This window comes from Apodemus sylvaticus, chromosome 1 (genome assembly GCF_947179515.1).
Source record: "Apodemus sylvaticus chromosome 1, mApoSyl1.1, whole genome shotgun sequence".
Classification (NCBI taxonomy): domain Eukaryota; kingdom Metazoa; phylum Chordata; class Mammalia; order Rodentia; family Muridae; genus Apodemus; species Apodemus sylvaticus.
The window spans coordinates 144,603,417-144,620,215 of record NC_067472.1 but is presented as its reverse complement, the minus strand read 5'-3'; the positions used below and the strand labels follow the sequence as shown (position 1 = coordinate 144,620,215).

Sequence of the window (16,799 nt, the reverse complement as noted above, 5' to 3'; positions counted from 1 at the left end):
GAGGGCCTCTGTGCAGGGCTGCAGCATGGTAGAAGGTTCTGATGCCATGTCCTTGTCAGTCTGGGAGGTAGACCATGTATCACCTTCCACCAGGGGACAGAGCTAGCTTGCTATCGGACCCTAGCAGAACCAGCGTAGATCCAGGAAATGACATTAGCTCGATGTGACACCAGCTTAGAGCTGACAAGCTAGGTCTATTCCTTAGTTACTCCTATCAGACTCTTCCCACGGGAGGGCAAGGACTCCCACTCACATCCCATCCTCTCCAGTTAGAGGCCCCTGCAGTCAGGCCACATTCCCAGAATACCTCTGTACCAGCTGGGTGGATGACTGCGAAGAGCCGTGCATGCGTTCCCACATCTAGATTTCTGCAGACTGCAGTGTGAATTGGTCAGATGGAGGATTCAGTCCTGATTGGCCCACATCAGAGGATAGAGTGGGATCCTAGACAGCCTGGGCTGCTGTGGAGTTAACTACGGCTGTGTAAGCAACCCTGCAGACATAGTGGCATGAATTAAAATGCATCTGTTACTGTGAGCAAGAGTCTGGGAGACAACAGGGATCAACCACACTGGTTTTTTTTTCCGCCTGGGGTCCGACATGTTTAGAGTTGAATGATGCCTGGGCCCTGGCAATCTCAAATGCACTCATCTCCAGCTCCTGTGCAGAGAAAACTCAGGCATTCAGGGCTTCTAGGTAACCCCCCTCCTCTTCTCCCTCCTTAGGGTCTTCTTCTTCTTCTTCTTCTTCTTCTTCTTCTTCTTCTTCTTCTTCTTCTTCTTCTTCTTCTTCTTCTTCTTCTTCTTCTTCTTCTTCTTCTTCTTCTTCTTCTTCTTTCCGAGACAGGGTTTCTCTGTGAAGCCCTGGCTGTCCTGGAACTCACTCTGTAGTCCAGGCTGGCTGGCCTCGAACTCAGAAATCCGCCTGCCTCTGGCTCTCAAGTGCTGAGATTAAAGGCATGCGCCACCACCGCCTGGCTCCTAGGGTCTTTTCTCCAGGGTGGACAACCTTCTTCTGGACACTTGAAGCTCTTAAGGGAGAGTCCTAAGAGAGACCGGTGGAAGCAGTGTGAGAAGAGCTCCGAGCTTGCAGACGGTCACCACTGAGTCTCTTATCAAGGATGGCCATTGTGATAGCGCCTTTGGGAATGAATTTCAGGGAGGGAAAATCAGGGCATTGACTCACCTGCCTGCTTCTACTGCCTGCAGGGCCGACAGGGATGGTAGCAAGCAGCAGAAAGCAACTGCACCTGAAGCCAAATGGAGCCCTCCCTTGGTGGTGGGTTTTTTGGATCGCCAGATTTTCTAGTTTTTCTACAAAGGCTACAAAATCAATTTTCTTCAGGGAGAAGCCTTTGAATTTTTAGCTGGTACAAACAAACAAACAAACAAACAAACCACCACCAAACTGCAGAGGCTACAGAAGCTCTGTCTGAGGTAACCAGCCTGTGCCTCCAGTGGCCTGGGAAGGTCATCATCACAATAGGAAAAGTGTTCACAATCCCCTTGCTGCCTGAGGTAGTAGGGGAAGGATGTGGAAGAGATGTCTTCATAGAAGAGGACGCCATGTTTTGCCTGAAAGACCTTCCATTCACACTGGATGGTTTTTGAGGGTGTGGCAGGCTTGTGAGGTCACGTGCACAGAAAGCGGCTATCAACAACCACGGCCTTCCGTGCTCTGCACATCTGCTGTCTGCCACCTCCCTCAGCAAAACATGCCTTCAAGGAAGACCCAAAGCTCAGCTCCATGGCAGAACCACCCCATCCCCCACCCCCAGGGAGCTTTGCTTTATAGGAAGCAAAGGCCTATGGAGCCCAGGGAGAGAGAGCTCTCATAGCCCCATCTCCAGCACCAGCTGGCAGCTGTGACAGGATCCCAGGCGATGACCTCACGAACCTGTGCACTGTCATTACCATCCCCAGCACTGCCAGCCGGAACAGCAGAGCCCCCACTCCAGGGTGACCTACTTCTGGCTCTGAAATCACACTCCCAGATTGCTGCCTCCTTCACTCCAAAGAACTAGCGTTTGTAGGGAGAGCGCATTAAAGAGTCTCCGCCCCTCACATCCCACTGAAAGCAAAATCACACTGCAAGCCACTAGAGCTAAGTGTGGGGGTTGGAGAGAAAGGGCAGGGAGGGCCGTGGAGGCAGGGATTGCTTTCTGTGGGAGTGGGCAGACACAGAGTGCCAAGGAATGAGGGTGTGGGCTGCACTGATCCACTCAGTTCCTCAGGCACGGGGCTCGAAAGAGCATCATACTGCATATTGGTTAGGACTCTCTACAGGACCAGAACCCCAGCTGGATGAGTATATATTATGCAGCACATTGATTAGATGGGCTGATATGATAGATACAGTCCAGTAATGGCTGTCTGCATGCTACCAAGGCTGAAGACGCAGTTACTGCTTATTAGTCTACCAGGCTGGATACCTTGGCAGCCCCAATCTAATCTAGTGCTAAAGGTGTGAGGAATCCTGGAGAATCTCTGGTGTTCTGTCCAAGGAAGATGGGTTCCAAGGTCAGCAGCAAAATAGGAAGGACACATTTGCAAGCAAGAAACAAAGCCAGTCTGGGAGTGGTGATATAGGCCTTTACTGTGAGTTTGAGGCCAGCAGTCTACATAAATGTGAAGCTCCAGGGTGTGTATGCGCACGCACTCACACACACGCACACACACACACACACACACACTCGCGCGCGCACATGCAGGCAGGTGATTTCCTCTGACCCCTTTCTGTCTGGCTTACTGCTGCTGACAGGAACTCTCCACTCCATGGGAGAGCCTACTCTTAATTAACTCTTTCTGGTAACTCTTACAGACCTGCTCAGAGGTTTGTCTCTTAGTTGACTCTAGATAACCAAGATCCACACAGCGAGAGCCCAAAACATGTCATTTCACATTTCCTGTTCCAACTTTCTGGTTTCAACACTCCCAACAGTGACTTGTTCAGAGACGGGGTCTGTATAAGGTTGTGGGTAGATCCTAATTCAGGCTGGCCAGAGGTGTCACAAGGGAGGATGCTTGAGTGTGAATCTGAACCTGGATTTCCCCCAGGGGCCTGGTATGGAAGGTGCCCTGCCCACGAGGGCACCTTTGAGAGTTGGTGGAACTTTAAGAGGTGGGTCCTCTTACTGTTAACCCTCTGAGGGTGCTGAAAGGAAGTGGGACACGCCCCTTTTTCTTCCTTCCTCTGGGCCCTGAGGTAAAAGGGATACTTGCCCCACCCTTCCACCTTGATATCCTGATAGAGGCCAGAGAGAAGGGCTGGCCGACCGCCCCAAATTTGCCAGAATGACATATTTTCCCCTGTATACATCGATTTATCACAGAGATTTGTCACAGGAATAGAAATCTGGCTGACAAAGGAAGGTTAGACACATGGGAAACACCGTGGAGCACATGCACGGAGGACAGATCATGTGACCAGGTAACAGGAGGGCAGCTGTCTGCAAGCCAAGGAGAGTGGCCTCCCAGGAGCCAAACTTGTCACCGACGCAGTCTCAGATTTCCAGTCCCTAGAACTGTAAGAAAGTAAATTTCAGTTATTTAAACTGCTCAGTGTGCGGTGTTTTGTTACGGGAGCTCTAGAAACCAATACGTGCACCAACACATTTTGATTTGTTTTTAGATGAACTGGGTAGGAGAAGTCAGCTGGTTCCCATTGCTGCTGCTGGTGCCGGGAAGTGCGGAGCCAATGACCAGTTGGAGTGACCACAGTGCCTGGAGCCAGTCCACATTTGGGGAATATGATACCAGACCAGTGTAGGAGTGGGGGAGTGGTAAGTGAGGGGCATGGAGAGTGGGGGGCATGGGGATTAGGTGCATGGGGAGTGGGGGCACAGGGAGTGGGGGCATGGAGGGTGGGGGCATGGAGAGTGGGGCTATGGAGAGGGAGGGGGTATGGTGCGTGCCTTGTGGAGAAGATGGTTCCCACCTCATAAAAGGGGTTTGGCTTCTCTAGATCCCCATATCCCAACTCAGCCTCACAGCTATGGCTGACATCTGGACACTTATCTTTTAAAGTGTGTATGCTGGCAGTGTATATGTGCTCTACACAGAGCTACGGGATGCCCACACCTCCACCTTTCACTAAGGGATGCATAAAAGACATTTTTTAGATTTATTTGTGTGTATGTATTTGTGTGAATGTATTATGTGTATATGTGTGTATGCATGCATATATGTATATGTATGTGTGCATTGAGTATATGTGCACATATGTGTGTACATGTGTGTATATGTATGTGTATGTATATATGCATGTGTACATATTTGTGTATGAGTATATGTGCATATATGTGTGTACACATGCATGTGTGCATATATGTATATGTGTATACGTATGCATGTGTGTGCATGTATATATATGTGTGCATGTATATATGTGGTGAATAAGTATGTGTATATGTGTGTATATGTATGTATATGTATGTGTGCATGCGTGTGTACGCGTGTATATGTCTGTGTATGTATGTACATGTATGGTAAAATGTGTGTGAGTGTGTGTGTGAGTGTGTGTGTGTGTGTGTACATGCCTATGGAGGTCAGAAGAGGGCCTTGGATACCTGGATGGATGTTCATGTGGAACTACCAGTATGGAAACTGGAAGGGGAAAGCTGGTGTGTAGCTAGCTTCCTCCTGCTCCCCCTTCATTCAGGCTGGGGCCCAGCTCATGGCACGATGCCATGCCGCCTGCATTTAGAGTGAACCTTTCCTCCTCAGCCAGGTCTCTATGGAAACAGCCTCACAGACACATCCAGAAGTGCGCTTTCTAGATAACTGGAAGTACAGTCAAGTTGACAATCAAGATTAGCTCTCACTCCACCCAGCCCAGCTGGGTTCAGGCTCCAGACATTCCTGCGTGGAACCCAGACCCCGGGGAGAAGTGCAGCCATGAAACAACGGCTAGAATCCACTGGTGAGGGCTGCCAGCTGCTCCAGATGTCCACGATCATGTTCCAGATGTATGGCCTGTGCTGCAGCTCCCTTAGTTCCAGAATGGTTTCCAAGCTTGGTTCTGTGTCTTCTTGGCCCCCACTACCCTGATTAAAGCAAAGTTGGGCTGATCACTGGGCTCTGGGCCCTGTTGATATATGTGAGCACTTCCAAGAACAAAGCCCTCGTGATAAGGAGAGCACTGCTGAGGGAGCACTCCCCTCTGTTCTTACAAGGAGGGCACTGCCTAGGCCTGAACACATGGCCTTGCAAAAGGAGCGTCCTTCTGAGGGGAGCAGTCTGGCACCATAAGCTCAGAGTGACTATCCTTCATCTTCAGGCTGATGGTAGGAGATGCTGCCTCAGGGCAGGCCTCCCAGGATCCACGAGATCACGAGATCAGGAGATCACGGGCCAGGCAGTAGTCTTTAGTGGTAGCCCTCAGTTCTTCAAGGTGGGTGTAATTAACATAATGGGCTTCAAGTTCCAAACAGGGAGAAAGGGCAAGTGCCCTGATCCTCAGAGCTGTGGGGAATGGAAGTAAACCCTGGAAGAGGCTTCTCTGGGGCCCAGGGGTCAGAGAGCCACTAAAACACCGCCTCATATTGGAAACTGGAAGAGCGGGAAATGGTTTCCGTATGCAAATGCCCGTCCCAGGATGAGTCTATAAGCACATGTGGCATGCTCAGTCAGGAATAAAGACTCGTGCACCCATCTGTGTGGCTTCATTTGCATGGAAGTCAAGTGTTCGGGAGAATCCATACAAAGTGAATTAGTCAGTTTTCCATACTTGTAATGAAGTCTGTGGAGCTGTGTGCTTCTTAACGATATGAAAATTTTCTAGCTCACAGATATGGAAACCGAAAACCCGTGACTAGATGACCCCATCTGTACCACCCCTGCTGAGAGCCCTCTTGGCTGGCAGATGGCATGGAGGGGGCGGTTAGTGGAAGAGGAAGAGGTCACATGGTAGAAAAGGGAGCCAGAGAGAGGTGGGAAGGGCCAATCAGGCTCCTGCAGGCTTTGCTTTTCAAAGGTCCCACCACCCCCTCTGCTGGGTGTCAAGCCAGACCCAGGCTACTGGGTAGTGATGACAGGGTGGGTACCCAGGAGCCATTAGCACAGGGTTTCATTCTGTGGTGATGGAGGGGTTCTTGAAGTAGATAGAGACAGTAAATGTGTAGTCCTGTGGGTATACTGGTAGCCCCTGGCTGGACATTTTAATGGGAAAAATTTGGATATTTTACAGGCTTTTTGTTGTTGATTTTTTTGTTTTGTATTGTTTTTTTGATTTTTATGTCAGCTGCTAAATTAGGTTGACTATGTATAAGACATGTCAGCCTATCATTCAGTAGCAAGCTTTTTTTTTTTTTAAATAAAAAATCCTCTTGGTACTCTTTTTGAGTTTCCCATCATGCACCCAGTTCCCCTCATCTCCCCATCCTCTCTTATCCACCCTTTGCCCTCGCAACCTCCATCGGCAAAATAAAAAACACACAAACAAAAAAAGAAAGAAAGAAAAAAACTTCCAAAGCACAGAAAACATCTCATTGTGGATGCTGCAGTGTGTCACAGTGTCCTGCAGTAAATCTGTCTGTCCACACGTCTGTCCACACATCTACACTTGCAAGCGTTCATTGCAGTGTCATTGATCTGGTTTGAGATTTCCGGCTTCTGTAACACCATCAATATTGGTTTCTGACTGGAACTCCTGGTTATCCTGCTGTTGGCCTGGGCCATGGAGATCCTGCACCTTGGATCAGCAGGACTGGTCCTTTCATGCATCTGAACCGTTTGCAGATGGTACGGACTTTGGAGTGGACCAGTTCAGAGCCTCGGGTCTGGGCCTGGGTGGTAACTGATGTGGTGAGCACGCTGGCTTTCCTTTCACCACCAGGGCAAGCTCTCCAGCACTGCCCTGGCTAGACCTCCCAGCGCTGTCATTCCGCCATGACAGGAGGCAGATTCAGCTCTCCTGATCCGAGCCCTCAGGGCCGGCTCACCCACACATGTGCCTCCCAGGCCAGCTCTGCTGTGCTGCCTACCAGAGGCTCGGTGGCCACTCAAGTGCTGCAGCCTGTGAGGGGCTGGACTATCTTTCCTCTCACGCACTCTGGGATAGCTCACCAAGTGCCTTCACCATCAGGGCCAGTTTATGACCCAGATGAGGCCTATTATCCTGAGTGCTTCAGCCAGTGAGGGGACAGGGCTAGCTCTTGGGCTCTCATGGTCTTGGAGACGCTCTCACAGGTAGTCAGACAGGAGGGTATCACCTCCACAATCACCTCACACTGGGGCCAGCTCTCACACACTCTCACCCTTGGGGCCGGCTTACCTATACCCCTTCCATCAGAACAAGCTCTTCTGTACTGCCCAGGTGAGGTGCAGGGGTCCCCTCTCCTGAGTGCTGCAGCCCACAAGGGGGCGGGGCCAGCTCTTCAGCTCTCTCGGACCCCCCCCCCCCCAAGGAGGGGGCAACTCTTTGGACAGGTGGCAAGAGGTGGGGGGGGGGAGCATTATCCCAGCACCTATCCTACCTCATAGCAGGGCCAGGCTTTTCCACGCTGTTGCCTCTGAGGCCGGCTCCCCTGTACCCCTAACACCACGATCAGGTCTGCTGTGCTGTCCAGGGGAGGTGCCGGGCTCGCTCTCCTGAATGCCGCAGCTGGTGAGGGACGTGAATAGCTTCCCAAGCTCATGACCTTGCGGACACTTTTCCCAACTATTGGGGGTGTCAAGAAGCATGGGGGAGGGCATCGCGCTCACACGCATGCCACCCCACAGCAGAAAAGTGGCGGGATCAGATCTCCCACACTGAAGCCGTCCGGGTGGGCTTATCTGCACTGTTCCCACGCCAGTCCGGGGGCGTGGCCCACTCTCCCAAGGGCAAGTGCGGCAAGGTGCAGGACCGATTCTCCAGAGTCCTACAGCTGAGGAGCGGCAGGGCCAGCTCAGAGGCTCTTATGACACCAGCTCCCCCGACTGTGAGGGCCCAGACAGGGGAAGGATATATCCCTGCACCCAAGCCTCCCCTCGGCAGAAGAGTGGTGCGGGGGTGAGGTGGGGGGGGGGGTCAGTTTTTCCATGTTCTTGCCCTGAGGGTGGCTCACCTACACCCCACAGCCCAGGATCAGCTCTAGTGTGCTGTCCAGGCGAGGTGTAGGGCCGACTCTCCAGAGTGCTGCAGTTGGTGAGAGGAAGGTTAGCTCTCCCACACTCAAGACCCAATGGGCAGCTTTTCCGAATGCCAGAGATGGGAGGGGGCAGGGGTGGCATCGCCTCTGTGCCCATGCTGCCCTACATCAGGCAAGTGGTGGGGTCAGCTCTTTCACACTCACACCCTTGGACTGACTCACCGTCCCTGCCCCCCACCCCCAACCAGGATCAACTCCACTGTGCTGTCTGGGTGAGGCACAGGATTTGATCCTATGATATCTGTCACTGGTGAGAAGTGGGGGTAGCTCTCCAGAGCAACACGGTCAGGGAGAGAGGCAGTTTTGTATAGCCCTTGAACACCCACAGGGTGTGAACACCCATGACTGACTTAACCAGGGATGATAATATGATTGGGATGATTTGTACATGCTTGGCCCAGGGAGTGGCACTATTAGGAGGTGTGACCTTGTTGGAGTAGGTGTGTCACTGTGGGCATGGACTTTGAGACCCTCGTCTTAGTTGCCTGGCTGTCAGTCTTCTCCAGTTTGCCTTCAGATGAAGATGTAGAACTCTCAGCTCCTCCTGCACCATGCCTGCCTGGATGCTGCCATGCTCTCACCTTGATAATGGACTGAACCTTTGAACCTGTAAGCCAGCCCCAATTAAATGTTGTCCTTGTAAGAGTTGTCTTGGTCATGGCGACTGTTCAGAGCAGTAAAAACCCTAACTAAGACAATGAGCCTGGGACATCAACCCCTGCTGCTATGTAGTTCACTACGGCCCCAGGTGGCTGGGCTGGCCACTCGCAATAGGCTACTCCTCTGCACCTTTGAGTCTCTCTTCCATCTCTCTTTAAGCTACTTTACTTCTCTTTCTCTCTCTTCTGCAAGTTAAAGTTTTTAAGAAGTGTATCTGTGACTGGCTATGCTAGGCCATGGCTGTCAGTTTCCTTTCCAGTCCTAAGCCAGTGTCCATTAGGAAAGGATCACAACTCAAGTCAAGGCTGGAGGATTGGTCAGTTCAGCCTTGCTGGGCCTCTGAGGATGATCTCTGAGGACAGCCCCACATCTCTTGGTGAGTGCACACAGTTATGACTCATTCCGCTCTTCCCAGAGGACTGTGACATGTCACTTGGGTGACCTTGTTATGGAAAAGGCAGCTAGCCAGGCTTTTCAGGGAGACTAGATGCAGCCTAAATTGACATTGGAATTCAAAGTGCTTTATGTCCTGTGTTAGCATAGGGGCGTGTGGGAATCAGGAGACATGGCTTCCTGGTGCAGATTCACATCTCAGCATGTGCACTAGTGGACACATGGGCTGGATTCTCTCTCTTCCTTTCCTCCTTCCTCCTCCTCCCTCTCCCCCCCTCTCTCTTCCTCTTCCCCCCTCTCTCTCTCCCCCCTCTGTGTATGTGTGTATTCACATTGCACATGTATACATGTCATGTGTGTGTGCACATTCATGTGTACATGCATGTGTACAGGTGTGCATTCACATTTGCATTTAGAAGCCACAGGTCAATGTCAGGTGTTTCTCTCACTTACTCCCCACATTGTATTTTTAGAAATTTCTCTCACTGAATCTGGAACTCATAAGTTTAGCTAAGTTAGCAAGCCAGTGAGTGCTCTCTGAGGCACCTCTCTCCCCCAACGTTGGAATTACAGGTACGATCCCTCATGCCAGGAATTTTATATGTGTGTGGACGCTCCAATGCAGGTCCCTGTGATTGCATGGCATAGACTTAGCCCATTGAACCATCTCTCCAGCCTGTGGCCTGGGTTCTTGAGTTAACTTAACCAGGCTTATCTGGCCACTGACAGAACCTACAGCTTCATTCCTTGGCCTGTAGAGAGGGCTGATACCTAATGGACATCTTTAGTCTGCTGGAATCAGTACAGGGGACCATCAGTGGGGTGCCACCGTCTGTCCTCATGACCTTAAGGCCATGACTTTAAGTCTCATTGCTATGAGAATGCTGTAGCCCCTATTTAGTTCACTAGTACTTAGCTTAACTCACTGTAACTTAAACCATCAGTGTCTACCTTCAAAGACCTTATAGTATACAGTGATGGTGCAAAAACTGAAAAAGTTAACTTGGCTACTGCCCAGTCACAGCTGATGAGCCACATGGGGTTTCTACACCAGAGCAGGCCTTGTGACAGTTGATCTGACGAACACTGTTTCCTACCCTGGAAGGAGGATCCCAGGTAGCTTGCTGGGAGCTAAGACAGTTTTCCTGAGTTTCTCCAGATACCAGAGATTCTCTGCTTATGTTATACTGGAGCTGCTGGAAGGTATGGGACCCTATGACCTCTGATCTCCACGTGGGACATGATACCATGGTAACCAGACCTGAACAGCAGCGGGTGGATATAATGCTATTCAATAGCCCGGGAAGAGACAGGTCAGTAATGGTGAGTTGTAACATCAGGGCAGAAGCATAGGCTTAGTGTGTCTTTTGAGTTTGGAGGTGCAACCGTTTGTAGAAGAGTGAGTATCCCTCTGGGCTCCCAGTGTCGGGGGCTGGCTCCTTGGTGTATAAGGTGTAGAGACAGTGGGACCCCGAGGAGGCAGTCTAGTGGTAAGCCCTTACTTATCCCTCTGGGTACTGTCCTCAGAAGGGATGACAAGACATCACTCTTGGGACTCCTCAAACACACTCAGTTCTTGAGCAGCTCTCTTCTTTCTGCACATGGTCTAGGGCCATTGTGGTGCTTCTGCTGACAGGCCAGACCAGCATCCCCCGTGGAACCTCAGAGCTAACTAAACTTTCTCAAGCTACGGAATTGTGTTGTCATTAGAAAGCACACCGCCAGAGGCACGGCGTTGCAATGCTCAGGAACGGAAGGCTGCATTCAGTGGTCTCAGGAGCTACTAACTGTGGGGACCCAGTGATGTCCAGGACACAGAGTGTCTGGCTCTGCAAGGCCTGCTAAGTCTGGAGCTAGGAACCACATCTTCCCAGCCATCCCTGCTATACCTCTGTCCTCACCTTACATCTCAGGATCTGTGGCCAGAGGAGGTAAAGATGCTTCCTGAGGCAGCTTGGCATCAAACCACACAAAGATGGATGGCACTGTACCTCAGCCCCACACAGTGGCTACCAGGGACCATGGCAGGCCTCATTACTAACATAGCACTCTGCAGCAGTCATGTCTGTATGTCCAGAGACCAGTCTGGGGAAGTTCACCTGCCTCACCCTGTAACTTCTCCGGCCTCTGCTCTGAGACTCTTGATACCTTCCACCACAAGACCTTTCCCACAGCTGAGCTGATGCCAGCACCAGGCCCTAAACACCTAGAACTCAGAGCTAAATAAACCTCTCCTCTTCATACATTAGCCAGCCTTAGTTATACCATTATAATAAAGGAAAGTGGACCTGCATATCTTTGTTTTCTCATTTATGATTTTATAGGTGTGTTGGTGTGTGTGTGTGTGTGTGTGTGTGTGCACTCACTCACAAGAGTGCAATATGTGGGCATATATGGGCATGCTCAACTGTGCTGGCAGGCATGAGTGGAAGACCAAGGTTGAAGTTGGAATGTCTTCTTCTATACTTCTCTACCTTAGTTTTTTAAGGCTGGGTCTCTTACTAAATTGGAAGCCTGGCATTTGTTTAAACTGGCCGACTGGTGAGCCTCTGAGATCCGCACGTTTTTATCCCCTAGCACAGAAATTGCCGGCACACACTGCTATGCCTGGCGTTCACTCGGCGGGTGCTGCAGATCTGAAGTCAGGCCCTCGTGCTGTGCCGCAGGCATTTTATCCATTGAGCCGTCTCCTCCGCTTTGCGGGTCTCTTCCTAACCTTTCATTTTCAACTCTTCCCTCACCCTGTGTTTCGGAAGTCTTTCAAAAACCACACAGCCATACTTTAAAAATTCCAGTTTCAGTTATATCTTTGTCTTTTAGTTGGAATACTTTATATGTAGAATTAACTAATTGTATAAATTTAATTATTGATATAGTTGGGCTAAAATCTGGCCTTGAAATTTATTCTTTGACTCTATTGAGATTGTATGTAGGGGCTGGAGAGATGGTTCAGCGGTTAAGAGCACTAGCTGCTCTTCCAGAGGTTCTGAGATCAATTCCCAGCACTCACATGGTAGTACACAACCATCTGTAATTGGATCTGATGCCCTCTTCTGGTATGGAAGATCGATATATATTCCTCTTCAGAGCTTCCTTCCACCTTTCAGAGAATATCTTGGAATTCTTTTATTTATTTTATTTTATTTTAATTATTATTATTTTTGAGACAGGGTTTCTCTGTATAGTCCTGGCTGTCCTGGAACTCACTTTTGTAGACCAAGCTGGCCTCGAACTCAGAAATCTACCTGCCTCTGCCTCCCAGAGTACTGGTATTAAAGGCGTGCGCCACCACTGCCCAGCTCTTAGAATTCTTCCGATATGTAAAATTAAGAATTGTATTTATAAACCACAGACTCAACATTTTGCCTTCCCCAAAGTGAGTGAGGACCTTCAGCCTTTGGAGCTCTGGCCCTGCACTTGGTGAGCTGTTTTCCTCAGGACTGCTCTAGCAAAGCTGTGGCTGTCTCAGCCGTACTACATGCTATTATCACCAAGTTTCAACCCACATCTTTTTATTTATCCTCACAGCGCCTCTTAGGCCTTCAACCGTTCCACTTCAGGCCTGCCTTTAAGACCGCTTTTCCTGTCAGGAAGAAAAGCTGCCCATGAACTCTGTGCTCTATCTCATCTCCTCAGAAGCTCTTTTCTCTGTAGGTATACAGTGGTGCTTACTTTCAGGCCCTGACACTGCATACCACGCCCCCTGTATTTATCTCCATGCCTTGAATACCTGGTTTGGTATCTTTGGCTGATGTCCAACATGGCTTCTCAGTCACCCTCCTGCTCAGTTGCACCCTGAGGGTTCCAGCCTTCATGAGCACAGGACCTCCACCCTGACTCCCTTCTGGGTGGTCCGGGAGCCTAGGCTGTCCCTTAAGACCAGCAGTGGTTTGGAGGCCCAAACATCCCAGTCTTTTCTAATGAACATATTCCATAGGATGCCATGGATAGTCGTGTAAGTTAGGTGTTGCTAAGTCTCCCGTCCAGGGTACAAGTGGCTTGTGAAGTTAAGTCTGGCTTTTCTAACGGATATCATGTGGGTAACACAGTAGTGTCTGGGGCCCTTGGTGGGGGTGGGGTGGGGTGGGGATATGACAGTGCCGGTAGACCCACCCAGCAAGATTCCTGGATCTGAGGACCCAGCCATTGCCCAGTGCCCCTGAGAGGCTCCCAGGAAACTCACCCAGTGGACATCTGCCTGGAGTTCTGTGGCAGGCTGGGATCCAGTCCTAACTTCCCTCTGCTCTGTCCTCTGCTGTCCAGTGACGACACCCAGGATGAAAACCAGGCCCGGAAAGGACATGGCGGCTGCCAGCTGGCCTTCTTGCCCTCCCTGGGCTTCCAGGGCTATGGGGAGCTGGCAGGCTGCGGTGCCGGGAAAACACATTGTTTGGGGGCGTCGCGGATACAGTACAGGATATTTTTAGCAGATTGTTCTGACTTAGTGAAAAACCTGAAAGATAGTGTTGATGAGCCCCTTGTTTTAGCTCCGCAGATGGCTGGGCTATAATTAGACGCTTGTTTCTGGGCGACTCTACAGTTCTGTAAGAAGACACCTTGCGGGGTGCAGAGCGCATGGCGGGAGGGAGCCTTCGTGGTTTAATTTGGGGCTCATTTTTTTTTTAATTCTTTACTCTCAAGCACTAAAAAAAAAAAAAGTAAGCGATTCACGGGTTTCTCTAGCTAATCTCAGCCGGGAGAGGTCAGAGGTCAGCCCCTTTGTTTTCTGACTTGGTGACAAGCTGCCAGCCACCCTCCTCCTCAGAGGTGCTTCCGGGACCTGCCACCAAGCTAGGCTCTCTGTGCTCACCTGCTCTGCCCTTCCTTTTCCAACAGGGCTTTCATTTGTGCTTCGGTGTTTACATGTGAGACACTGGGCCTGTCCCCTCTCTTGCTCTTCCCGCTTCACAGGGAAGGGCTGTGGCTTTTTTAGTCCTACTTGTTCTGGTGCTTAAAACGGGGACATAAGCCTTTAGTCACCAGCTCTCCCTCTTGTTCCCTGACCCATGGGCTCCCTGAAATAGGACCAGTGTCTCTGAATCAGAGTTCATGTCCTCACCCAACGAGAGAATTAGTGAAGCATGCTCTCTGCACAGTAGATGAGACGGGGGAGATGCAGACGAGATTCGAGAGAAGACGGGTCCGATGAAGCAGAAGACGGAGCCGGCCGCTCTACTCCTACGCGTGGGATGGGGCTACAGAGACAGTCCCAGGCAGGAGTGTCCCCTTCCTGCCACAAGCTGACCCACCTGCCTTCAGGGACTAGTCATATAAGGCAGAGATACGCTGACCTGTTTCTTGTCACCAGCACACATGTCCAAGGTGACAAACTTATCAAGAGCATAGGCTTCTTAGCTTGTGGATTTGGTCCTGTGGCGGTGTGTCACCGAGAGGTGTGTGGTAGAGGAAACACTTCACCTCACGGGGGAGTGAAAGAGAGTGAAGGCCCAACAGTCCCCACTATTCCAATGACTCCGAAGGCTTCGCTTGGCCTCACCTCATAAATACTCCATAACCTCCCACAGCACCAACGGGGCAAAGCACTTACCTTCTAGATCTTCAGGGGATGCATAAGGTCTCAACACTGTTAAGAAATGAGGGTGTGGCACTTCCAAGTTTGGTTTGTGTCTTAGTTTGTTTTCTCCTGCTGTGATAGAACACTGTGACCAGAAGCAGCTTGGGGAGGAAAAGGCCTGTTTCAGCCTAAGTCTTACAATTCAGGCTCCAGGGGAGGCCAGTGCAGGAACCTGGAGGCAGGAACTGAAGCAGAGACGGTGGAGGAACTCTGCCTACTGGCTTGCTTTCTGTGGCTTGCTTACGTTTGTGTTCTTACAGAATTTAAGACCACCTTCCCAGGGGTGGCACCCTCCCAGTGGGCAAGGCCCTTCTCTGTCAATCATTAACCCAGAAAATGCCCCACAGGCTTGCCTACAGGCCAATCTGATGGATGCATTTTCTCATTGAGGTTCCTCTTCCCAAATGGCTACAGCCTGCATAAAGTTGACAAAAATAAATAAATAAAAAAAACCCCCAAAACCAAACCAAACCAAAACAAAACAAAAAAATGAAACCCATCAAACCAACCAACAACAAAAAAGACAAAAATAAATCAAAAACAAAGCGCGCGCGCGCGCACACCCCCCCCCCAAAAAAAAACTAACCAGGAGGGATTGTAAGAGTGCCGCTGTATCCTATGTCTATACTGCTGTCAGCTTCTACCTCTGCCTGGTCACTCACTCTGAGAGAAGCAGTCATTTGGATGCCCATGGGTGAGGAGCTGCCTCCCTCCTATAGCCATGCGTATGGCTTGAAGGCAAGACCTCACACACAGCAGTTTCCATGGGCCACTGTCCCTGTCACCACCAGTCTGACGATCACCAGGACAGTCTGACGGCCAGTCAGTCAGAACTGCTAGCTGAGCTGTTCCCAGTCCCCTCCCCCCACCGCTGAGGCTGAGTGAACTTTCTAAGTTGTCAAACTTTCAGTTGACAGATAACAGACACACTACACAATCTGGATTCCGCCATTACCTGAGTCAGGGCTGGGGGCTCAGTCACCCTCCCAGTAATCTGTTGTTCCTGTGCCTCTCATCTCTCTGGTACCATTTGTTCCTTTCTTTGCAGGCTAGTTTTCAGCCCTTACCCACAGAGACCTCCATGTGGTCAGTATCCCCCAAGACGAGGAGTAACCAAAGCCACAGGGAATCACAGAAGCCAGGGGGTCTCTGGCTCTGTCCCCTGCTTAAGATAGAAGCATGGCCTTGTTGATATATGCCACAGTGGCTATGCCTGGTTTCTACAAGAGGCAGGACCCTCTACATCCTCTCACAAAGCCCTAACCTACGTCTCCAAACCACTAAGGCCCATTTCCCCCTTGGTACCCCAGCACGTGGGGACTGGTGTTCTTGAAGGTTTTTTTTCCCATCAGTCAATGCAGCTGTCAAAGCTACATGAGTTCAGGCTTCTGCCTCCAGGGAGCCCATGGGGGTACAATGCTTCCATTGGCTATACACCAGTTCCTCAGGCCTCCTGTATCCCCCAGCAGGTAGGCATTACCCACTCCTGTGGCACACCCCATTTTTCCACACTGGAGCAAGTGGGGAAAGCTTTCTTTCCTTCTGCCCTTTAGAAAAGTGTACCAGGCACAGAGTATACAACCCTAGTCATTTAGACTCAGTGTGACATAGCTGTTTCTTTGCTTGCCTCTCATTCCATAAAGCTCTCTTCTCCATGGGAAGCCCCCCAAAAACTAACCAGGAGGGATTGCAAGGGATTTTGTATTCTGTGTCTATACTGTTGTCAGCTTCTACCTCTGTCTGGTCACTCACAGAGTGGGGAATAAAAACGCTGGCCAGTGGAGATGGCTTGGTTGGTACAGTGCCTGTCACACAGCACGAGGAGCCAAGTTCAGATTCCCAGTACCCGCTTAAAAGCTGGGCACAGAAGTGTAGGTGTGTAAGCCCAGTGCTGAAGAGGTGAAGTCAGGCAGCTCACTGACAAGCTAGCCTAGTTGATGAATGTGCTCTCAGATCAGTGAGAGACGCTGAGAATCCGGCTCACTGTGGAACACTGACCCAGAATGTCTGTCTACTGTGTAATCTCCAGCACTGCAAAAC

At 50.6% G+C, this 16,799-nt stretch overlaps 2 long non-coding RNA genes across 2 annotated transcripts; one reads left to right on the top strand and one right to left on the bottom strand.

Annotated features, from left to right (window-relative positions):
- Nucleotides 1-2,709: 2,709 nt before the first annotated feature.
- Nucleotides 2,710-14,975, bottom strand: LOC127668024 (uncharacterized). The gene is made up of 3 exons (XR_007973983.1): nt 14,733-14,975; nt 13,368-13,549; nt 2,710-3,523 (listed from the first exon to the last, which is right to left on the bottom strand). It is a non-coding gene; the product is annotated as an uncharacterized LOC127668024 (long non-coding RNA).
- Nucleotides 3,435-6,332, top strand: LOC127668028 (uncharacterized). The gene is made up of 3 exons (XR_007973997.1): nt 3,435-3,525; nt 3,631-3,781; nt 4,725-6,332. It is a non-coding gene; the product is annotated as an uncharacterized LOC127668028 (long non-coding RNA).
- Nucleotides 14,976-16,799: the final 1,824 nt, after the last annotated feature.